The 25370-nt window shown below is 42.2% G+C and overlaps 1 protein-coding gene across 1 annotated transcript in view; it reads left to right on the plus strand.

Annotated features, from left to right (window-relative positions):
- Positions 1–25370, plus strand: part of TLR3 (toll like receptor 3) — a 189854-nt gene that overhangs the window by 25181 nt on the left and 139303 nt on the right. The gene's annotated exons all lie outside the window — the stretch shown is intronic.

Raw genomic sequence — 25370 nt, forward strand, 5'->3', positions numbered from 1 at the left:
AAAATTATCTCACAATTGAAACAATAATAATAATTTTAAAATCAATATTTATTAAGTGCTATGTATGCATCACCGAGTGCTTTCTAGAAGTCACTCATTTAATCTTTACAATGAATCTATGAGGTGGGCATGGTGTATATCCCCATTTTATAGACCAGGACACAAAACCTCAGAAAGTTATAAAACTAGTAAGTGCCAGAGCCTTGATTGAAATGTAGCTCAGAGCCAGACATTAGAATGTCAGTAACACTCAAGGATTAAGCTCTTCTTAGCCAAATAATGCCATGGGGGGAAAGAAAATCTTATTTTGAATCTTAATGTCTGAAAGCACAGAGATAAGGAATTACGTGTATAGTCAGAAGTTTGAAAAGATGCATGTTTGCCTAAAAGTGAGTCTGTGACCTAAGACATTCATTCATTCAGGATCTCTTGACTCCTCTCGACTCTAGTGTACTCGATTTACAAACATGGCTATGCTCCTAATTCTAAGTGTATGGTGTTTATGTCCACACAGCACCTGAAATAAACACCAGTCACCACCTCTTAGTAATGGATATTTGATTATGAGTCTACGTTACCCGCAAGGTGTTAAAAAGAGATCTTAAGTTACTGCTATTATATCTCTTGCTTACGCATATAGAGTTGTTGATGAATTCACATATATATATATATATATGCACACATAAATATGTTAGAAACAAAATTTATAACTCTAAGTAATCCTGCTTATATGCAGAATTTGTTAAATTTACGTGAATTTTTTGAATTTTACATAAAACAGAATTCATCAACTCTTTATGCCCAAAGAAATGCAGGCCCAAACACAGATAAAGGCCAAAATATTCTCTGAAGGTTGCCATGCCATTTACTCCTGAGCCAGGGGATCTCACCCCAAAAAATGTTTTTAAAATTGTTGATTTTTGGCTCTAGTGTTCTCCACATTTTATAAACAGGGACGCTACTGGTTTCAAAGCTCTTATAATAAATACTTTTTTTCCTTAAGCATTTCAAAAACCTCAGAAGAAAAGCCAAGTGTGAGGAAAGTTCTCATACAATCTTTAATCAAACACAACTAGGTTGAAAGAAGATATATACTGCTTTGCTGAAGTAGCTTTCATCCTAATTAAATTGAGGTAGATCATTCTTCTTCAGACTTATGAACATAACCCCTAATATAGTTGTTAACATTCCTGCAGTCAGATTGTTCCATGTAAATATAACTCCTGGAGATATGTTGAGATATTGCTTTTGAAAGCTTATAAATCTCTATGTAGTTAATCATCATAAAAGTATTAAAATATACAATCATAAATATGAAAAAAGATCTAAGAGAAAAATTATCTAAATTACTCAGACTATCCCCAAAATGTACAGCTTTTTTAATTAAAAAAAAAAAAAAAACACTAAACTAAAAACAAAAACCAGCATTGCTTTGAGAAAAGGAAGGATGCTGGATTCTTTTGTGTTCCGTTTGAGCAAGTCATCTAACCTCTTCCGTCTGAAGAGTTTTTTAACGTCTCAACGCCTCAGCTCCTCCACTGATCCCAGTCTAGGAGTCTCTGTCCCTGCTGAAATTCTGCATCTTCCTTTATGATACTTCCCAGTTGATGCTGATTTCTGGCACCCCGGAAGGTGCGCAGGACGCCTCCCATAGTCACCCCGGGTCTGGTTGGCCCCACCCACCCCATCAGCCTCAGTTGTCTTCCTCCTTCCCAGCTGCAGCGGTCCAGCCATCAGTCACGCCATTCCTGTGGATGTAAAACCACAGCCGCGGCCTCTGCCGTCTCATCTCCTAACTCACAGACTGCCTCTGCCCCACCTCCGGCGGCTTAGGCAAAGCTTCCCCCATACCCAGTAGGATGGGTGGTCACAGCAACTCACCACCCAGGTCGGCCCCTACTCAACCACAGACACCGTGGTTTCCCCTGCGGCTCAGGTAGGAGAACCCGAGAGCCTGGAGGGGTTAACACTGACAAAGGGAGAAAAGAGAGAGGGAGGAGCCAGCAGAGATGAGATGCAGCGGCTCACTCCGCATAACCTAACGACCGTGTTTCCTTGAGAAACTGCCCCCCTCAGTAATGTATCACCTCCTATTTGCTTTGCCTCTTTCCCTGCCTCACTTTCAGTTTTCCCTCCATCTTCCGACTTGGGTTTGCTTATCGCTATCCCTTCCCCATAGAGTAATAGCTTAGCACGTAAGCAATGCCGGGCTCTGGGTTCTAGAAAAACTGATTAAGCCCTAGTGATAGAAACCATCCAGACTTCTCTGTCGTCACCTAACATACGCCCGCTTATCGCTTAGAGCTCACCATGAGGACCTGCAGCTCCCGAGGAGGCATCTCTGTATCTGCTCACAGACAGGTCTGCTCAGCTGCCATGGGGCACCTGGGGGTGTTGATTTATATGATAAACATTCGTCCTTCCAGCAGGTCCCACTGTCTTTCTTGGGCCGTCAACTGGGTATCCCTTTCTTGCCCTGGCTTTGAGGCACTAAATCTTTAAGGTCCCAGTGCTAATTGGTGTTATTTTTGCAAGCAAAGAGAAAACATTTGTCTTTTTTATTTTGTGCCATCTGTCTTTAGACAGATCCGATGACAGCAGGGCTCATGCTATGTTGTGAAAAAAAATGTTTTAGGGGGGCTTCCCTAGTGGTCCAGTGGTTAAGACTCCATGCTTCCACTGAAGGGGAGATGGGTTCGATGATCTCTTTCAGGAAGTTAAGATCCTGCATGCCCAAGGCATGGCAAAAAAAAAAAAAAAAAAATTTTTTTTTTTAACTTTCAGAAGGGAACTGAGTCAGAAGATAAATTCAAAAGGCAAATGTCCAGGGTAGCTCAGATACAGCCCTGGGATTCAGTCTCTGTCACTGGCTCCAGGCAGAGAAAGAGGGCGTATAGAAGATGAATAAGATTCTGAGAATTTCCAAATGAGTCTCTAGACAAGGATGGAAGCAGATCTGGGAAAGTCAGGATATTTTACCCAAGATTCATGCCCCTAATGCTCTTCTAGGGATGCTGGCAGTGGCCCCAGGGGTCAGGTTAGGAGAGCTTCAAGAGACTGTTTTTACTTTTATTTTCTGGTGATATTTACAATATCCATGTGTCCTGCAGTCCCTATTCCAAAGAAAAATCTCTAGAGCACTGGGTGTTCCTCAGGGGAGAGGCTAGGAGAAAAATGACATTTCTTCTCACGCATAGCAGTGCTTCAGTGCGCTTTGACTTGTTTACGGTGTTGTCAGGAGTTGTTTTTTGATGGGACTGTCTTCCAAGTCTTGGCCCATGAAGGGTGCACTTCTGAAACTCTTAAGAAGCCAGTGCACCATAAAATAAATACAGTTTGTATAAATTAAAATACTGTGTGCTTTGAGTCTGGGGAGGTGAAACAAAGAATTATTAAGTTACTACCTAGGATCATTAGGCATTTGGCTTGATCACAGAAGGGCCTTCAGAGGGGCACAGTCATAAAGGCAGGGGGCATGGCACCAAAGAGATTGGAGAGCATCAGTGAGCAGGCAGAGAAATGAAGCATCGTGAAACGTGTATATTAGGTAAGGTATAACCTGGTGCTCCCCAGGGAGCACTAGTGGTAAAGAACCCACCTGCCAATGCAGGAGACACGAGACTCAGGTTCCATCCCTGGGTTGGGGAAGATCCCCTGGAGGAGGGCATGGCAACCCACTCCAGTATTCTTGCCTGGAGAATCCCATGGACAGAGGAGCCTGGTGGGCTACAGTCCATGGGGTCGCAGAGTCAGACATGACTGAAGGGATTTAGCACATAACAACCTGGGGCTCACCATGAATCATTTCCCGTGGAAGAAATGAAAAGAGTGGAGAAGAGCAGCGGTGAGCACTTCCTGTAAGTGTGGACGTAGCTGCTGGACACAGCCCAGGAGCACAGGTGTGTTCACCAGTTGTGAAGATCGATAAGGAGGTTCTGTGCTATGTAGCTTATTGGTAGTCAGGGTATTTTGTGGATGAACAGGGCCTACCCGTTTTAAACATATTGTTGAGATAAACAAAGAAAGATCAGATCTTCCTGTATTACAGAAATGCTCTAAGGAGAGGCAACTTCACGTGAATGGGTCAAAAAGAGTATCAAAGTATTAAATGCCTATGTATTTGCAGACCGAAAACACCTCTCATTCAGGCTAGATGGATCTGGCTGGATTTTGCCGTGGTTCTTTTCTAAGCATCTCTCTTGTGTGGCTGAGTGCTTGTGCTCAGAAGAATAGGAATGCTGCTATCTTGCGTATCTGATCGGCAACCTCTGCTATTAATTTCCTCCAAGCATGTCTGTCAGCTCTCCGAGCATACAAAACCCTTTTAGTTCCTTTCCAATCTTCTTTTTCCATCAAATACAAGTAGGCAGGAGGAAAGAAAACATGTTACTCTTGGAAAAGAAATCAGAGATGGTCTTTGAGAAGTATGATGTCCTTGTCCCTTTTATGTGAACTCTATTTCACTTCTCTGAATTCTTTCTTTGCAAATACTCAGTCCTTGAAAATCATTAAAGGGACCAGATGCATGTAGTACTTACACATTCATTCATTCATTCATTCAACCATTCATCAGATGCTTTCTGTGTGCTCTGAATCGTCAGGCAGTCGATGCTGAGACAGGTGGCAGAATCCATCCTTGGAAGATGCTCACTGTCTTGCAGGGAAGACTGATCCATAAACTGACTTGATCATTTGAACAGAGCATCAACAAGGTGCTCCTAACTCAGATGGGGTGTGAATGACAGCAGAGGGGGATGGGAGGGGGGAAGCAAGGCGTCCTGGGGAAGGTGACGCCTCAGCAATGTCTTAAAGGAGAAGCATGCACGAAGTGGAAGAGGTTCGGAAGCACAACCAGACAAAGTGGATGAGATGAAGAAAGGCCAAGAAGTGAAGAAACGGGTGATATGCACAGTGTTGCAGAAGAATGAGGGAGGTCGAAAGACCAGGCCTTCCTCCCCCTGTTATCCAACTTCAGTTTACCTTCTAGGTGATGCCCAGTATCTAAGATGTTTGCTTTCGGAATAATACAGAGCTGTATTTTAGACAGATTAGTTTAAAACAAGGCTGAAGAAAGGAACATCAATTAAGCTGTTGCAAAAGACAGTGAGGGCCTGGAAGGAGGCAAGACACTGAGATATGTGAGGGAAGTGCAGCAGTGGAGTCTCTAGCAGCTTCTGCTGTGTGTTGCAGGTGGTTGAGCTCATGGCTGGATTGTTAGTGTCTTGATGCTGTTCTTCCCTTCTGTTTTCTTCCCCTAGATTGGAGGTGTCAGAGCCCCTACATTTTGGTCACTCTTTGGCCATCGGAGTCTCCTGTTAGGTTTCCACAAATAGTACTCAGAAAAGATCAGAAGGCAGAAGAGAAGGAAAACCTCCTATTATCCCAGCAATGGTGGGTAGGAGCATGCACTTTGGCAGATGAAAGAATGAGGTTTGGATAGTGGTTTCTGGGTCATTTCCTGAGGACCACTCCCTTTGGTGTTGTAGACAGCTGAGATCTTAGGTGGAAGTTCTCTGAGATTCCTGTTATCTATTTTCTTAAAAGCTAGCACTGACTTCTCTGACCTTTGCTTCTGTAGAGCTTCTAATTGATTCTGTAGTTTCCTAGTTTCCAGTATTAAATTCTTTCCTGCTTAAACGATCTAGAGTGCTTTCTGTTTTACTAAGCGAACTTTTATGGATGATACCCAGGTTTCTGTCTTCCATAACCAGGTGGATGGACGACTAGAGAATTCATCCATCCATTTAGTCCTTCAGTTTCATTCCACCCAGGCATTGATATAGATACTACAGATACAGTCACTAAGCCTGCCCTCGTGGAGCTTACCTTTTAGAGGCAGAAACAAAAGAGTGCAGGAAACAAGTAATTAGGCAATGTCATTTCAGATGGTAGTAACTATTAGAAAATAAAAGGATCATAGGAAAGAGAATGTGTAGGCAGTGGAGTGACTAGACTGAATAGAGAAAGATGTCACTAAGGAGGTCACATTTCAGCCTGAATGACCTAAATGACCACAAGCGTTTGTGTTGCAAAGATTTATTTCTGGCATAAGTAACAACAAACTTGACTGGCACAAGGAAGAGAACGGGGGGTCATGTGGCTGAATTGGGCCCTGGTGAAGAGGAGAGTATTAGGAGAAGAAGCCTGAGAATTAGGCAGGAGTCAGGTCACGCAGGGGCTTCCCAGGGGGCACTACTGGTAAAGAACCTACCTGTCAATGCAACAGACATAAGAGATGGAAATTCAGTCCCTGGGTTGGAAAGATCCCCTGGAGGAGGGCATGGCAACCCACTCCAGTATTCTTGCCTGGAGAATCCCATGGACAGAGGAGCCTGGTGGGCTGCAGTCCATAGAGTCACAGAGTCGGACACGACTGAAGCAACTTACCATGCACGCACATGCAGGCCATGTAGGGCCTTCTAAGCCCTTGTGAGTTGTTTGGAACCAGCCTTCAAAAGGTTTAAGCAAAGGAGCAGCACAATCAGATTTGTGTTTAAAAAAAAAAAATACCACTAGAGAAAACAGTTTGTAGAGGCATATGAAGAGAGTAGGATTAATGGAGTAAATATTGGAAATATTAAATATGACATGCCTCTGGGACATGTAATTGGCATGCAATTGGACAAATAAGTGTGCTAGAAAAGGTCTGGTATTGAGTATGGAATTAAGAGTCATCAGTACATAAGGGACACTGGATACTTCAAGAGTATGTGAGGCAACATGGGGAGCGTATGTAGAGAAAACAGAGCACCTGATTAGGCAGACTTTGTGAAATCTCTAAGGATAGCTGGAGGAAAAAGTTCCTACAAAAGAGACAAAGGAAGAAGAGCCAAAAGGTGTAGGGTCACAGATGTCAGGAGTTTCAATAAAGGGAGTGACTGCCTGGTGGTATGGGGTTTCCTTTAGGAGTGGTGAAAATGCTTAGAACTAGATTATAGTGATGGTTGAGTAACACTGTGAGTTTACTAAATGTCCCTGAAATTATATACCTAATGTGGCTAAAATGGTAAGTTTTATATTTTATGTAGGTGCTAGTGGAAAAGAACCAGCCCGCCAGTGCAGGAGCCATAAGAGACGCAAGTTTGATCAATGTATCAGGGAAGATTCCCCTGGAGAAGGAAAGGACAGCCCACTCCAGTATTCTTGCCTGGAGAATCCCATGGACAAAGGAGTCTGGTGGGCTACAGTCCATCGAGTCACAAAGAGACACAAGTCAAGCGACTTGCTGCTGCTGCTACTTCTAAGTCATGTCAGTTGTGTTCGACTCTGTGCAACCCCATAGACGGCAGCCCACCAGGCTCCCATCCCTGGGATTCTCCAGGCAAGAACACTGGAGTGGGTTGCCATTTCCTCCTCCAATGCATGAAAGTGAAAAGTGAAAGTGAAGTCACTCAATCCTGTCCAACTCTTCACGACCCCATGGACTGTAGCCCACCAGGCTCCTCCGTCCATGAGATTTCCCAGGCAAGAGTGCTGGAGTGGGGTGCTATTGCCTTCTCCGGAAGCAACTTAGCACACCACAATTAAAAAAAAAAAATGAAGCTACAGAAGGAAACAAAGGGGGGGAAAAGCTTTGTAGTAATAAATATGCATTAGAGAAAAAATTTCTTAGATAGCACACAATAAACACAAGCCAGAAAAGGAAAATTTTATATACTGAACTTAATAAAAACTATAAGCCTTTGTGTTTTCTACTGCTATGAAAACAAAAAATTCATAGATTAAGAGAACGAATTTGCACAATACATGTATGATAACAGGCTGGTATCTAGAACATATAAAGAACTTTCATAACAGAAAAATTATGAGATAACCTAATTTAAAAAAAAATAAGCAAAAGTTTTGAACAGAAATTTTACCAAAGATGAGCTACACATGGAAAATAAAAGCATGATAATATACTCAATATTAATAGTCATTAGGAAACTATAAATGAAAACAAGGTATCACCCCACACTTTTCAAAATGGCTAAAATTTGTTAAAACACAAAAAATGTAAGACCAAAGGCTGGCATGGATATAGTAGAGCAGTAACTCTCAATCTCTGCTAGTGGGATCCAAAGTGGTACAGCCACTTTGGAAGACAGCTTGGCAGTTTCAGATATAGTGAAACATAAATTTCAGGTAACCCAGCCATTCTACTCCTAGGTATTTACCTAAGAGAAATGAAAACTTTTGTTCACACGAAAACCCATATATAAATGTTTCTAGAAGCTTCATTTATAATCCCACTAAAACCTGGAAATAACACACGTATCCATTAGCTGGAGAATGGATAAATCAACTGTGGTACATCCATACAATAAAATGCTTCTCTGCAATAAAAAAGTAAAAACGACTGGTGTATCCAACAACAGGGACAAGCCTCAAATGCGTGATGCTAGTGAAAGAAGCCAGACACAAAAGGCTCCATATTATATGTTTCCATTAATAGGACATTCTGGAAAAGACAAAACTGTACAGACAGAAAATAGATTAGGAGTTGCCAGGGGCTGGAAGGTGAGAAGACACTGAATACAGAGGAATGCGAGGAACTTTTCTGGAGTGATGGAAAATTTCTGTATCTTGATGTGAAGAGAGTTACGTGACTGCATGCCTTTTTCAAAATTCATATCACTGTGCACCTAAAAGGGTGAAATTATACTTTTATAAGCCTGACTTTGAAAAACGATTGGGAATACCAGTTGGTTAAACCAAATGAAGGGGTACTGGCAGTTCTGTTGAGAGCAGTTTCATTGGTCAAGCCTGAAGCAAGATTGAGATCAGAGCATCCATTTATTCAGCGAGGTAGAGAGCAAGACGTTCTGTGGAGAATGAGAGTGGCCCTCTCCTGAATGCTACATTAATCAGTTAAATTGCCATGTGTCTTTTCCTCTAGGCTTGTAATTCAAAACCAGTAAAGTGTGAGTGGTTGGCAGAAGGAGGGGCACGTGGGGTTATGATTCAGAATCTCCAAGGGCATTTGTGTTTGAAAAAAATCTTATTAATTTGGAGAAAGAACTCTATTCGTCCAATAAAAACTAGGGAAAGTCAAGCTTGACAAAATCTTTTTGTTTGATGAGAATACTCAGAAAACAAACAAAAATGGGGTCATGCCTGCGATGAGGATTCTTCAGTGTGGCTTGAGTGGTGATGGAGATGAGATATTTTATGATACAAGGGAGCAGAGGCTAAGACAACTAGAGAAATTCTGCCTCAGAATAGACACAATACTGATTTTATTTTAGTTCTTCTCACCACCTCATATTTAAGCCTTAACTAACAAGAAACAGCTTGTTTTACAATAAGAAAAAAAAAAAGCGCTAATTTTATTTCTACCTACTGAGTAAATGGTGAAGTAAGTCAGTTTCTTTGGGGTTGGAAGAAATGATCTGATCTGATTTCCCTGTGAAAACCCCGGCCGTATCTTTTGGATCAAGGCACCAAATTCTCACCCTGCCCAGCCATGGAGTTGACTTCTGAGTGCTGAAATGCTGGTACCATAAAATCAACCCCAACAAGTGAGTCATGGTGACCAATTATAGCTCAGGGCCCACCCTCAAAGAATCTGGGGTCCCCGTGTGTGGATCGTCCAATCACTTGTCCCCTCCCCCAACGGCAGCAGGCTCCAGCCAGACCTGGCAAGATGAGTAAGCGACACTTGGCATGTGTGAAATTCCTCCCCGCTCTGTGGCCCTTCCCAGAACTGCTGTAGTGACGGTTATAGTAACCTTGACTCCGTAAGGAATGTGACAACTTAAACCCCGTAGACTACTTAGCAACGTGTTTTTCCGGAGCAGTAAGTTTTTCCTAGGGACCTGGAATGATGACTAAACTGTGGAAACTCACATCTAAGGAGACACGTTCATCAGGCTTAAGAAACAGTGAGTGAAATGTCTAGAACAGGTGGTATCTCTGACACAATGGGAAGGATTTTTTTTACTATCATTTTTGATGGCTAGTCTCATCAAAGCATAGTTGACTTGGCTTTCACATTAGAACTAACTGGTTCTTTGCAGGCTTCTCATATTCATGCTGGGATGCAGGGCTGACCTGGTCTGTACTCTAAGATCTGAGCCATCCAGAAATTTCAGAATGACAGATTTTGCCCCTAAGTCAAGGCTTGGGATTGGGCAGTCTAGAGAATTTGATTAGCCTCAGAGACCCCTGGGTACTATGCTTTGAGCTCTAGCCTCACATACTTCCAAATTATACATGTACGGTAAAATGGAGGTATCTTTAGCAACATAGCAATATAGGGTGTTGCTATGGCAATTTTTCCATAAGGGCTGTAGGATTCAGGTCAAGTTTAATGGTCTCCATGGTGATTCAGGACTTCAAGGGCATTCCTGGGAAGTCATGTGTCATATGGGTAACAGTCAACCTATATTTCAACACAGATCCCCTAATGTCATGAAATGAAAATGGAAGTGAAAGTCAGTGCACTGGGAGGTGAGGGTGAGTGGTTTTTAACCCCATGAAATCCCACTGTGACACACAATCTTAAGTTTTGCTTTAGTAGTTTATATTTTCATATCAGTGACTTCTGTGACTCTGTGATTCTGAAACTGGGAAATCAACCTGAATGCAAAGGGAAATTCAAACAAACACAAATTTATAAGAAGTGAGCTTTTAAAAGTATTAGGGAAATTGTGGCAGAAATGAAGATTCTCACGGCTCATGATTAAACCCTTTTGAATGTCCTTTATATAAGGACATCTATATCTATAACTTTTTACAAGCTTCTCTTGTGCCTCAGATGCTAAAGAGTCTGCCTGCAATGCAGGAGACCTGGGTTCAATCTGTGGGTTGGGAAGATCCCCTGGAGGAGGGCATGGCAACCCACTCCAGTATTCTTGCCTGGAGAATCCCATGGGCCAAGAAGCCTGGTGGACTACAGTCCATGAAGTCGCATAGCGCTGGACATGGCTGAGCAACTAACACCTTTTTACGAGTTTGGGTCTCTCTCCTCTATTAAATCCAGTGGATGCAGTTCCAGGCTTCATTCCTACAGGTAACATATTCTAAACATTTTCAAGTTGTTTGAGATCATTAGATACCCCAGATGAAGCAAAGTGAAATATGTACTGTGGCATTTTTACGATGGTGACTTATCTATACCAAAGAAGCAAATAATAGTGCCACACTCACGTCATAGGCTAGCTGGCCTGGAAAAGTTTTGTTCTCTTGGATAATGCCCTTTGATCAGGAGAGTGGTATCTGAGCCTTAGTACAGTGATCACTGGTGTTCCATTTGTCATCTCTACAGAGCTGTTCCTTTCTACACAGGATCTTATAAAGATCCTTCCCCTTGGCATACACTGGTTGACCCTTTTGCCAGATTCTGGTAGATTCTTGATAGATTCTGGTAGCATTCCCATGATAAAATAAGTCATCTCCAGTGCAAGAATACTTGGAGAAGGCAGTGGCACCCCACTCTAGTACTCTTGCCTGGAAAATCCCACGGATGGAGGAGCCTGGTAGGCTGCAGTCCATGGGATCGCTAAGAGTCAGACACAACTAAGCGACTTCACTTTCACTTTTCACTTTCATGCATTGGAAAAGGGAATGGCAACCCACTCCAGTGTTATTGCCTGGAGAATCCCAGGGATGGGGGAGCCTGGTGGGCTGCCGTCTATGGGGTCGCACAGAGTTGGACACGACTGAAGCAACTTAGCAGCAGCAGCAGTGCGAGGATAATTCTTCATGCATATACTCAGAAATTCCTGTTCCTATATAAGCCCTTTCCTGCCTGCAAGATTACTCTTTTAGATGCAATCTTTGATGCTTCAGCCCCCATGGAAGAGTAAGGCAGTAGCCCAGCACACCGTGCTCTCACAGGGCAGGCCTGGGTCTTTGCCTATAAAAATGGAACATTAGCAGCCCATTGTTTCAATTCCAATGACTGTGGCAGGACTATGCTGCTGCTGCTAAGTCGCTTCAGTCGTGTCCAACTCTGTGCAACCCCATAGACAGCAGCACACTAGGCTCCTCTGTCCCTGGGATTTTCCAGGCAAGAATACTGGAGTGGGTTGCCATTTCCTTCTCCAATGCATGAAAGTGAAAAGTGAAAGTGAAGTCACTCAGTCATGCCCGACTCTTAGCAACCCCCTGGACTGCAGCCCACCAGGCTTCTCCGTCCATGGGATTTTCCAGGCAAGAGTACTGGAGTGGGGTGCCATTGGCAGGACTATAAAAGGTCTTATTTCATCTGGTCCTCTTCACAGGAGACTGAAAGAAGACAGGTAGAATGTTGATGGCCAAAATCATTTAATTTCTATTGAGATGAAAAGACAAAGAACAGATCTAGGTTGCCAGAAACATAAGTTAGGCATACGATTGTTAAAATTACACAAACAACTGGAGGAGAGAAGGCCATCTGCTCTTGTAGCATCAGGGTTTCTACGCTGCCTTTTGATCCACACTTACCCTGGCGACTCCTGCCCTGTATAAGCCTTCAAGTCTTCAAGATTGTGTAGATACTAATTTATACTTGGTCTCTGGTTTGTTATCACGTGAAGCTTGTTCATGGCATAAGAAAAGAATCTGATTTGAAGATGCCTAGGAGACTTTTATTCTCATCCTGACTCTCAGGCATGAGTCACCATTTCCTCCTAAAATAAGGAGAAGGACTAAATTTGGCTTGCATGTGGGTCGTACCACTGGTAATGAGTTGGGAAAAGCGCACAGCTCCCTAACTGTCCATGTGTCGTGGGTTTTCATTGCAATCTTGAGAGATGCTGAGCTGTCACAGGAAGTTTAAGATTCTGCTCCACTGACTTATCCCATATGTCATGTCTAACATCTTTGTGAGAAAGTTGCTGGAGAGAAAGAGGACAGTTTCTTCATGGTTGTCAGAGAAACACAAGCATATGACAATGTGTAGTTCTTTAATATCCTGGAGTCACTGGTTTTAGAAAATTCTTATTCCCAGTCATAGTTGACGATAGTTGCCCAATTCAAAACCAACCCCAAAAAGGAGTTTCAGATAAACATATCAAAATACTACCACCATCCATTTGGCAGGTATTATACAGCTAATTTTATGGGAGAAGAAATCGAAGCTAAAAGAAATAGTATCACTTCTCCAGAGTTTTATAGGATGAAGTATTTATCCTTTCCAAACACATAACGCCCAGCCAGAGATGTTATCCTGGTATTCTTTGAGGCATGATCTTGGCTTCATTTATTCATAGATAGGATTCCTACCACACCCCAAATGTGTGCAGTGGGGTGGGCTTGAGATCACTGTCCAATGGTGACAGATGAAACCAGCTGTATAATTCTTTCTTGTGCATATAATAAGGAGAAGATACAAGGGGTACATTTATGAGGTATGTATCCTGTCCACCTTTGGGGAGAAATATGCAAACATATAATTTTTCAACATGAAATGTAAAGTAGCTGTCAGCATTTTTTCTCTATATTATACTTGTAAAAATTCTCAAACACTCTTCTGGATAAATGCATATGGTACTCTCACATCATCAGATAAGGAATAGAAACAGAGAGTGTGCCAGTAGACTTCTTTTTGGTGGAGTTGAAACCTAGAAACTCTGAATAAGGTCTAGGGAAGAAATGGAAGGAAAATCATGTTTGTATTTTCTCTGCTGAAGGCAAGATTATGGAGCCTTTGGTTTGTGTTTTGGATTTTTTTCATGCTCTCAATGACTTTATTATTTTTTTTAAATTGAGGTATAAATGACATGTATCTAGGACTTTTAGTAAGGCTTTCAGTCAGCACCAAATAGGTAAAAAAAGAGAGAGATGTTATTCTTAAGTTTCTTGTAGAAGTCAGCCATCTGTACTACTGAGGCTTATCTTTACACAAGAGTTTAAGAAAATAGTCTCTGGAATGAAATATTCAACACAGGAATTATCCATTACAGGCTTTAAGTGTGTGTGTGTTAGTCTCTCAGTGGTGTCTGTGTGACCCCATGGAATGTAGCCTACCAGGCTCCTCCATCCATGGGATTCTCCAGGCAAGAATACTGGAGTGGGTTGCCACGCCCTCCTCCAGAGGGTCTTCCCAACCCGGGGATCAAATCTGGGTCTCCTGAATTGTAGGCAGATTCTTTACCATGTGAGCTACCAAGGAAGCCCACATTCTTTAAACAGGTCACTATACTAAAGAGTGTGATAAATGCTTTATTCAAGTATGAACAAGTATGAATGTTACTAAGAGGGAGGAATTGAGGAAGGTGTCCTAAAGACAGCAAAAACCCAAGCTGAGTTTTGAAGGTGAGCAGTAGCTGGTTGGCAAGGGTTGCGGGGTGGGAGAATGGAGGGCAGACCCAGATTCACAGGAAACATGAAAAAGAGTAATGGCAATGATTTCTTGGTTTGAAGTTTACCTATGAAATGCCGTGGTCCCATTTGAATTGAAATCTTAATTATATAAGATCATTGAGATAGGTGTATTGAATTTTCTTTACCTCATCCTCCTTGGTGGTGGGGGAACCTGTTACCCCTCTAAATGCTTATTGTTGTAATAGCAGCACAGCATATTCACCCCACTGTAAACTTGATCACCTGGCTCCAGCTGACTGCTTCAGGGAACAGCAGCTGTCCCAGGCGAGGCAGGAACGCGCTTGTTGCGGTAATTAACATCTGGGATTCTTCAGATTTTAATCACTTGAGGTAAACTTGGCTCCGTCATCAAAATATGACAAGGCACTGTCTTGGTTATCCATTTTGCGGAACAAATCACTGTGTTTTAAAGAAACAAAATGTGTCTGTTGTGAATCTAAATTTGGAGCTGAAAGAATGTGTTCTCAAAATGATTCTCTTGATGAGAGAGAGGCACAACTAGACATTCTTGTGGTGGCCAGAGAACTCCTGCACAGGAAGGAAGAGGAACGAAGAAGCAGCTCACAGAGAAAGAGAGAAGCAGAGATAAGAAAGGGAGAAGGAGAGAGAGAATTTGAGTCTCTAATTCCAAAAACGTCCTTGCTCTTGGGTACCATGAAACTCTTCCCGTAACATTAAAATGCTTTCTGCTGGTTTCAAACTATATAGTACTAGCAGATTTCTCATTCTTAAAAGCATAGCATTTTATAAGCACACATTTGTATGAAGCCATCTTAAAGATTGTGATCTATATATTTATAAGTGTATTTAAATGATGGCAGAATAAAAATGGACACAATAAAGGACAGAAATGGTATGGACCTAACAGAAGCAGAAGATATTAAGAAGAGGTGGCAGGAATACACAGAAGAACTGTACAAAAAAGATCTTCATGACCCAGATAATCACGATGGTGTGATCACTCACCTAGAGCCAGACATCCTGGAAAGCGAAGTCAAGTGTGCCTTAGGAAGCATCACTATGATCAAAGCTAGTGGAAGTAGTGGAATTCCAGTTATTTCAAATCCTAAAAGATGATGTTGTGAAAGTGCTACACTCAATATGCCAGCAAATTTGGAAAAGTCAGCAGTGGCCACAGGACTGGAAAAGGTCAGTTTTCATTCCAATCCAGAAGAAAGGCAATGCCAAAGAATGCTCAAACTACCGTACAATTGCACTCATCTCACATGCTAGCACAGTGATGCTCAAAATTCTCCAAGCCAGGCTTCAACAGTGTGTAAACCATGACTTCCAGATGTTCAAGCTGTATTTAGAAAAGGCAGAGGAACCAGAGATCAAATTACCAACATCTGTTGGAACATCAAAAAAGCAAGAGAGTTCCAGAAAACATCTACTTCTGCTTTACTGACTATGCCAAAGCCTTTGACTGTGTGGATCACAAGAAACTGTGGAAAATTCTTCAAGAGATGGGAATACCAGACCACCTGACCTGCCTCTTGAGAAACCTGTATGCAGGTCAGGAAGCAACAGTTAGAACTGGACATGGAACAACAGACTGTTTCCAAATCGAGAAAGGAGTATGTCAGAGCTGAATATGGTCACCCTGCTTATTTTATGCAAAGTGCATCATGAGAAATGCTGGGCTGGATGAAGCACAAGCTGGATTCAAGATTGCCAGGAGAAATATCAATAATCTCAGATATGCAGATGACACCACCTTTATGGCAGAAAGTGAAGAAGAACTAAAGAGCCTTTTGATGAAAGTGAAAGAGAGTGAAAAAGTTGGCTTAAAGCTCAACATTCAGAAAGCTAAGATCATGGTATCTGGTCCTATTACTTCATGGCAAATAGATGGAGAAACAGTGAAAACAGTGACAGACTTTTATTTTTTGGGGCTCCAAAATCACTGCAGATGGTGACTGCAGCCATGAAATTAAAAGACGCTTGCTCCTTGGAAGAAAAGTTATGACCAACCTGGACAGCATATTTAAAAGCAGAGATATTACTTTGCCAACAAAGGTCTGTCTAGTCAAAGCTATGGTTTTTCCAGTAATCACGTATGGATGTGAGAGTTGGGCCATAAAACTGAGCGACGAAGAATTGATGCTTTTGACCTGTGGTGTTGGAAAAGTCCCTTGAGAGTCCCTTGGATTGCAAGGTGATCCAGCCAGTCCATCCTAAACAAAATCAGTCCTGAATATCCACTGGAAGGACTGATGCTGAAGTTAAAACGCCAATACTTTGGCTACCTGATGCAAGAAACTGACTCATTGGAAAAGACCCTAATGCTGGGAAAGATTGAAGGCAGGAAGAGAAGGGGTCGACAAAGGATGAGGTGGTTGGATGGCATCACTGACTCGATAGACATGCGTTTGAGTAAACTCCTGGAGTTGGAGATGGACAGGGAGGCCTGGTGTGCTGTAGTCCATGGGGTCGCAAAGAGTCGGACACGACTGAGTGACTGAACTGAACTGAACTGAGGATAAAGACCACAGTCTAATAGTTTACTGTTCCCTGCAAAAATGATCATAGGTGATCAGTTTCTCTATAAATTAACTATTTTATTTGGGGCATAGCTTTTCCTCACATTACCTTTTGACATTCTCTCCTCCATTTTAGGAGCTAAAGTGAAAACTTTTTAGTTCTTTTTGGGTTCACTAGGATGGCGTTTCCTCTTGAAGCCCTCAGATTTTGACGAGTTCATTTAGGGATGTGCACATGGTATATTTAGCTTTATCTACACAGTCCAAGTGGAGGATGTCCATAAAGCTTTTGCTTCAGTACTTTTTGTGGACATGCAAATGCATCTATTTTGGGGGCCATCTTTATGCTTGTAGCAACATTTATGAAGTGTACCTCGGAACACTTAAAACAACAATAAGCACTTTACAGAGAAAGCACTAGATTTTATTAACCACTTGACATCCCTGGAGGGAAATGTCATTTCATTAGGAGGCTTCTTGGTGGCTAATCAAGGACTTTTCATTTCCTGAAGCACATTGCTGCTGCTACTGCTGCTAAGTCGATTCAGTCATGTCCGACTCTGTGCAACCCCACAGATGGCAGCCCACCAGGCTCCCCCGTCCCTGGGATTCTCCAGGCAAGAACACTGGAGTGGGTTGCCATTTCCTTCTCCAATGCATGAAAGTGAAAAGTGAAAGTGAAGTCGCTCAGTCGTGTCTGACTCTTAGCGACCCCATGGACTGCAGCCCACCAGGCTCCTCCGTCCATGGGATTTTCCAGGCAAGAGTACTGGAGTGGGGTGCCATTGCCTTCTCCGTTAAGCACATTGATCTGGTAGCAATTTTCCTTCTCTGAAAAACAAACCATTCAGGGAAAGCACTTTCTGAGAGGTCTCTTTGTGTTTGGTAAATATAAAGACTGAAGAACCATCAGGAATCACAGCAGAATAAAAACCCAGCATCCGTGCCCTGATTAGATGTCGGTATTCACACCACATCCTTCCCCAGTCTCACTGCCCGCTGCAGTGCTGCCTGTGACGTGTGCTGTTGTCGTTTATGCCTGGGGTCCTCGTTTGGCATGAAGATGCCACTGTCTCCCAGGCCCGTGACGTAAACGTTGGTCAAAAGCTGATGAGGCACCGCCTTGGTCACTGGGCTTGTGAAAGGAGCCACTTTTTTAAATGAGAAAAACATGCCATTGTGATTGTCAGCACATACTCAGCACTCAATAAATGTAAATATACGTCTCAAATATATACGTATAGACGTATATACTCAAATACACGCCTGCATGATAGATTACAATACTGCCACTCAAATTGCCATTGATTAGAAAGTATAAAAGTCAAACACATGAACACTAGGATACTAATCAGTGCATTTCTTACATTCCTTTCTGTTACTCATTGAGTCCAAAGTCCAGTTTAAATCGTGCGTCCAAACTAGGATGTTCCTCATTTAGAATCAGAAGCAGTGTCATAAGGCAGAAAGATCACAGACTTCTGGATCAAGCTGGATTCCAGTGCCATCTCCCACACTGCTGTGGGACCAGCTCAGGTTACTGACTCCTTGACTTTTATTCATAGCTTCCTTATTGGTAAAATCCCAATCATACCATCAGACTGTGGTTCAAAATCATGGCAAATAATAAAGAGGATTATGAATCAATATGCCCAGGTCACTGCTGACATGAAGAGAACACAGAGCAGAGTTACCTCCTCTTTCCTCCCACCTCCTGCCTTTTAACTAACCTCTTATCTAGCTCAGACCTTTGTGAGGTTCATAATCCTCCAGATTTTTCACTGCTGGCTCCGCTAGCCACTCTTTTCGTCTAGCAGCACAAGTTAAAATACTCTGTTTTTCTTTGCTACTTATTTTCGTATTTCCTATTCTCACCCCTCCTCCACATTCTCCTTACGCAGCAGAAATGAAAAGGCTTTGGTAAAAATAAGGCACTCTGGATTTCTTGGGGGTTGCAGATTGCTATTTGACATATTTTCTTTCCAGCAGGTCCATAAATTGCACGTGTTTTTTTTGCTGAGGTTGCCGTAAGCACTGGTTTCTCTCAGGCAAACCTGCATTTCAGAGCATACTGCTGAAAGGGGAGGCACAGGAAAGCTTTTAAAGGAGCTCACATCACGCACCATGTGTAATAAGATCAAATCTCCCTTTCCGCAGAAAACTGAATACATTTTTATCCAAAGAATTAATTGGATTAATTGGCTTCATGAACTTACTCTATGTAATAATTGTAGAAAATCCAAAATGTATGGGCAACATGTGACAACTTTCCGATTTCTTTCCTTGTGACAATTTCATCTATTTTTACGATAAAGTAAATGAAGCTTGGACCATCAAAAGGAGTCTACCTATTTACAATAGTTTCCAATGATGCCTTGAAATTACTAATTACATATTGATTTCTGTAAAACCTTTAAAATTTTCTCCATATTGGAACTGGTCCATTTATGCATTATAAGGCATGTGTACTAGCTTTGGGCAAATGCAAAAGGCTGGCGGAAAACAAAGAGAGGAGGAAAACTGCAGGAAATTGCAAACCAAACAACCATCACCACCTTGGCTTATTTTGTCGCCTGTAAAGGAGGTTTCTGGGGCTTCCCTGGTGAGGCAGTGGTAAAGAATTGCCTGCCAACGCAGGAGATGCAAGTTCAATCCCTGGGTCAGGAAGATCTCCTGGAGGAGGAAATGGCAACCCACTCCAGGGTTCTTGCCTGGGACATGCCATGAACGAGGAGCCTGGCAGGCTACAGTCCATGGAGTCACAAAGAATTGGACACAAGGAGGTTTCTACCAAGTCTTAAAAAAATACAGCATTGGCCTTAGTAGGACTTACTTTAGTCAAAAAGACTGAGTTAATAGAACTCATTCTGAAAATACACCATGGTTTTCTCAGAATTTCTTGGGGTGGAAAATAAACACCTTTGCTGGCCATGTTTTCCACAGGATAAAGCTCAGATATTTCTGCAGAGCACACCTCGTCTTCCTCACAGCTCTGCGCCTGCCTTCTCTGTCTACCACTCCCATGCCCTCCACTCCAAGTCCTTGCGGTTCCTCCAAGCGCTTACAGCTCCTGCTCTTACTGGCCTGGCTTCCTTGCTGGGAATGCCTATTTCCGCGCTGTGAGGTTGCTCCATGGGCCCCTCGTTGCCATGGAAAACTGGCCTCTCCCTTGTGTTTTGCCCCACTATTTCCCACATATACCTGATTTCTAGACCTTATGACACATACTGCTCTTGCTGCTTTCCATACCATACCAGCCCTCTCTAGTAGACTATAAGCTTCCTGAGCCCGGGCCATTTTAAAGCCACCTTTCTATTCTCAGTGCCTGGTGACCAATAAAAGATGATGAATAAATGTTAAGATAGCATGGGATAAAAACTTGAAGCCAGAGCTATGTGAATAATGAATAAAAACCTAAGGGGCAGTGGCTGTTATTTCCAAGAACAGGTGCCTGGAAAGAATGAACTGGTAAAGAAATCAATACTATGAGTCACTTAGATGAATGACAGCTAAAAATGGCAGAGTCTTTACCATTTTTACTATATGCAAAAGATCCTTCCGTACTTTATGAACTTGTTTTTTTCCTGTTTAACATTGGAAGTGGCTTGAAGGTGGCCCATAAATAAAAGGTCGCTGGTAATTGCACAAGCAGCTGGGGTTCTGGGAAACTTTCCACTAGAGATGAAATAGAATTACACAGAATTATAATGAGCAACTGAAAACAAAGAAGAGTGAGAGAAAGAAGATTTGCTCATTAAATCAGGAAACAGTGGTTAAATCTTTATAAATCACCAGCCTCATAGGCACTGGATAAACAAGACAGTCAAGATAAAGTCAAGGTTCTTTATCTTGACGAGCTTGCATCCCAGTGCAGGGGGAGATGGACAAGTAAACAAATAAATCAGTGGTCAATCATTTCAGATAAGAGGAGTGGCAGGAAGATAATACAGAGCACCATGTGTTAAGAACAGAACTGAAGGACTACATTCATTGGGCCGATTAGAAAAAGGGCTTTCCAAGGAGCTGGCATTTGTGCTGAGACCCCGGTAAACAGAAAAACCCTCAGAACATCTGGGAGAAGAATGTTCCAGGCAGATGGGGTGTGTGTGGGTCCCTGAGATCAGACCAAGTTCAGAGAGCTTGAGAAACCAAGAGAAGGCTTGTGTGGGCAGAGCACAGAGTCGGAGGGAAACAGTGATTCATGTAGCAGGGCTGGAGAAACAGAGAAGGCGGCTCACGCGGTGCCTTAGGGGTCACAGAGAGAAATCTGGGTTTGATTATGGCAGAATTTTAATTAAATAAGTGAAAAGAGCTGTGATTTTTATTAGAAAAATAAAGAACACTCTGCCTGCTGTGGAGAGTCCTGATAATAGGGACGCAATTGGATATGGGGCAGTGACAGCCATAGTCCAGATAAGAGGTTGCAGCTTGAGCAGGGTCGTGATGGCAGAGAGAACACTGAAACCACAGGATTAACTGGGTACCGAGGGTGGAGAGGAGCATGACTGCCAGAAATATTGTACAAATGGAATAGAAAACTGTGTGTGTGTGTGTGTGTGTGTGAGAGAGAGAGACAAAGGAATTAAGATTAAGAACATAATAGGCTCTAGGTTCATCCACCTCATTAGAACGAATTCAAATGTATTCCTTTTTAGAACTCAAACCGGGGCTCTGTAACAGGTTAGAGGGGTAGGATGGGGAGGGAGGTGGTGGGAGGTTCAAGAGAGAGGGAACAGAGTTATGCCTATGGTTGATTCATGCTGATGTTTGGCAGAAACCAACACAATATCATAGAGAAATTGCCCTTCAATTAAAAATCAATAAATGTAAATTTAAAAAGATTAAGTGCCGTTGAAACCTGGAAATGCAGCCGTGGCTGGGCAGTGACTACAGATTAGATCCGCGGAGGCCAGATTATGCAGAGCCTTGAGCCTTACAGGTCGTGGTACAGGGTTTAACACATCTGAGAATAAGTGAAGAATGGCCACATGGTTTTCAGCAGGAGCCTAAAGAGATAAACTTGACTGTGAACAAAGATTGCATTTCTGTGACTCCAGGGCAGACAGGGGTGGGAAGGTCACCAGGCCTGAGCTCAGCACAGAGGTAGGAGAGCTTTTCGAGCTGTTTGCTCCTGAACCTTGAGCCTTGAGTCCCTCACGTGGCAGAGATCACCACCTGCCCTGCTGTGTGATTATTTAGACATGGCCCTCACCTCTCGAACTAAATTCTTTGTGCATTGAGGGTAGCAGCTTATGTGACTCATTCCCAAAGCATTTGACAATAATAGTCAAGAAAACATATTTCTTGAATGAATGTTCCAGTTACAGGGTCCTTCTTGCTCTGAGGTGAAGCTTGGTGACTCCGCCTCTTCTTTCTCTGTCCCTGATTCCCAGGTCCCCCTCGTGTTTCCCTTACTCTGGAAGTGGTGATGGGGGTGTCTTCCCTCCTCACATGCACCTGCCACCTTCTGGACAGGTGGCTAAGTCTGGATGTAATTGCCGTCGAGCAGCTGCTGAAACTCATCTTTGGACCCTCCCAGCCTGTTAGAACCCGTGCACCTTTGCTGCTCAGCAGCCCAGTGGTCCAGTGCTATCCTCTGCATCCTCTCATCCCCACCAGGGTCCATCCCTGCACCCCAGGCCAGTGGAGAGATGGGCCAGGGAGAGGGTGATGGAACCTCTCAAATAGCATCAGTTATCTGTTATTCTAACATGCTCAGTGCTGAGGAGGCTAAATGCATGATCCCCGCCTCCCACATGGCATTTGCATTTTTATAATAGGAGAGGCACGATACTCAAATTTTTTCAGAATTATAGGATCTGCCTTCTTTCACCAATGTCTATAATCTGAACAACAATAAACGTTTATCCAGTGTCTTTATATGCCAGGCAATGTGCTGGATACTTTTTTGTTGAAAACAAAAAAGAGATTAAAGAAAAAAACTATGCAGTCCTATGAGACTACAAAAAAAAACTATTTTCATTTAGTCAGGGAGACAGATAGGTGAATAGACAATTGCAACCCCGTGCAAAGCCCTGTCCTCATTTCATGAGGGAATTTATCACCATTTACCATCCACCATCCTTGCAGCTTTAACTCATCATCAAAAGACCACATGTTAAATGTACCATTATCATATCCATTTGGGATTAAGTCATTTCATAAATTAGTTTATGAATATCAGTGCTACTGCATACAATTATTATAATTATTCAGTCTCTAGGTTTCTTATTTAGTCAGGCACCTTAATTTCATTTATTATTCTTCCTTTTGTTTGGGATTGAAATTCCAAACAGCTTTAATGGTATTCTTATAATTTTTAAACAGAATAGGGTCCCACAGGAAATGTGGAGATAATATGTCATCTTCAAAGGGAAAGAACAGCTTGCCAATTATCACATTTTTATTAACATATCAAATGTTTATGATTATGAATTCAGTGTGACCACTTCATTATAGGATTTATTTGCTCTTCATTTTAGGGTTATTTAGAAAGGACTATATTCAGAAAAACTGTATTCTTTGTTTAATTTTTTGGCTGTGAAATATAGCATAAAAGGAAGATAAAAGTCCCTACAGGAACACAGATTATCATTTACAAAGACTTAACAGCGAGTTCACATGTTTTCCACCCTATTTATTTTGCTCCACGAGATAAGGGGAGGCATGCAATGGCTAACTCTTACGTTATAGTTAATTTTAACTCCCATATCAATAAGCAGATGCCTTTTCAAGTTATAAAAAGTATGTCATTATTATCAACTGGAGAGAATGAGATCATTGTGCTTATCGTACTATAAAAAGCCAGAAGGGCGAAAACATACCTCAGGAAAAAAAAATCTCATCCAACCAACGAAATACCTTTGAGGCAAAGAATATCACACTGAATTTTCCCCACGAGAAAGGGTTCAATTCAAAGAAAGAGATTAAAAGCCCCGAATGAGTCACAGGAGTGTAATGTACAACTTAGGGAATATAGTCAATATTTTATAATAACTTGGTCTGATGTTTAATCTATAAAAGTATAGAATCATCATGTTGTATACCTGAAACTAACTCAACTGTACCTCAGTAAATGAAAAATAAAAATAAATAAAAGCCCCAATGAAAATGATCTCCCAGAAACAAAAGGATTGTTGTATGTAAGCTTATTTCATGATGCTGTATTTGTTTCTTGTATGGTAAGGTTTTCTCCCTATTGATTTACGAACTCTTCTACAAAGCAGAAAGATTAGGATAGAAATATCCAGTTGACAGTTGGATGATTATCCCGTTTGAAGATTGAAATCATCACCCCTATCACTAGATTGGTTCCATTGGATTAAGCTCTACGGATTTGGGAGGGGGAAGCAGGAAGGAAATTATTTAACAATTTACCAAAAGAAAGTAACGCGATGGAGACAAAGCAGACATCCTGTGGAAAGTGGGTTGTATGTAATGAGAGTGGGAGGTAAAGATTAATAGAAGCTGGCACACAGCAGAAGTTCGGGTGGGTGCTTTAGGATAAACCTTCTCCTTGCCTTGCCCAGTCCATGTTCTTGTAGCTCTCCTATCTTCCCAAATAAATGCTTAGTTTAGACATTACCTAAGGCATCTTTCTGGTCTGTATTTTCCTGTCTTTGATGTGGCTGCCAAGGTGGAATAATTTAGAATTGCCTTTCATAGTAAAAGAGAATAATTCACAGAAGTTTAATTATCAACCTCCAACTCAAGTGACTGCAACGTCAGCCACGGAAACAATGGCACAGTGGCCGGGCCCTGCCCAGGGGCAAAGCAGCCCAGGGCCCGCGCGACCCGGGACCTCTGCCGTGTCTTTCCTCTGCCCCTCACTCCCTGCCCTTGGCACCCCTGCCCTCACCAAGGCCCGCTAATTAGCTTAACGATGCTGGAAATAATCCTCTTTGCTGAAGTGCTGTATACAAATCTCAGACCTAAAATCAGATTAACTATTTCCTATTTCTATTTACTCTTTCTAGTTATAGTAAATAGTTAACTATTTACTCTTTCTCCCCAAGACCCAGAAAAAAGTAAAACTCTGAGGGATTTAGAATATACACATACACACACACATAGGCTTTGAAGAATATTTTATATACTTTTATTATGTATTTGTGTATATGTGTGTGCATATATATATGTGTGTGTGTGTGAGTGTGTGTATATATAGATAGATAGGCTTTGAAGGTTATCACAGTCTAGCTAGGCTGTTATTGTTCAGTCGCTCAGTCGTGTCTGATTCTTTGCGACCCTGTGGACTGCATCATGCCAGGCTTCCCTTTCCTTCACTATCTCCTGGAGTTTTCTAAAACTCATGTGCACTAAGTTGATGATGCCATCCAAGCATCTTATCCTCTGTCACCCCCTTCACCTCTTACTTTCAATCTTTCCTAGCATCAGGGTCTTTTCCCATGAGTTAAGTGGAAGGCATTGAAAATCCCACCATACCTTTCCAAGAGTATTCTTACTAAAAGAATTATTCACCAACTCAGAAAATATTCATCTTATTCCTACCTTCACCCTTAAGAGTTTCCTTCCATTTCAAACACTTTGTATTTTGTGTCTAGTTCTCTTTGATGTAAGCTCTGGTTCTAGTCTCAA

The sequence above is a fragment of the Bos javanicus genome, chromosome 27 (genome assembly GCF_032452875.1).
Source record: "Bos javanicus breed banteng chromosome 27, ARS-OSU_banteng_1.0, whole genome shotgun sequence".
NCBI lineage: Eukaryota > Metazoa > Chordata > Mammalia > Artiodactyla > Bovidae > Bos > Bos javanicus.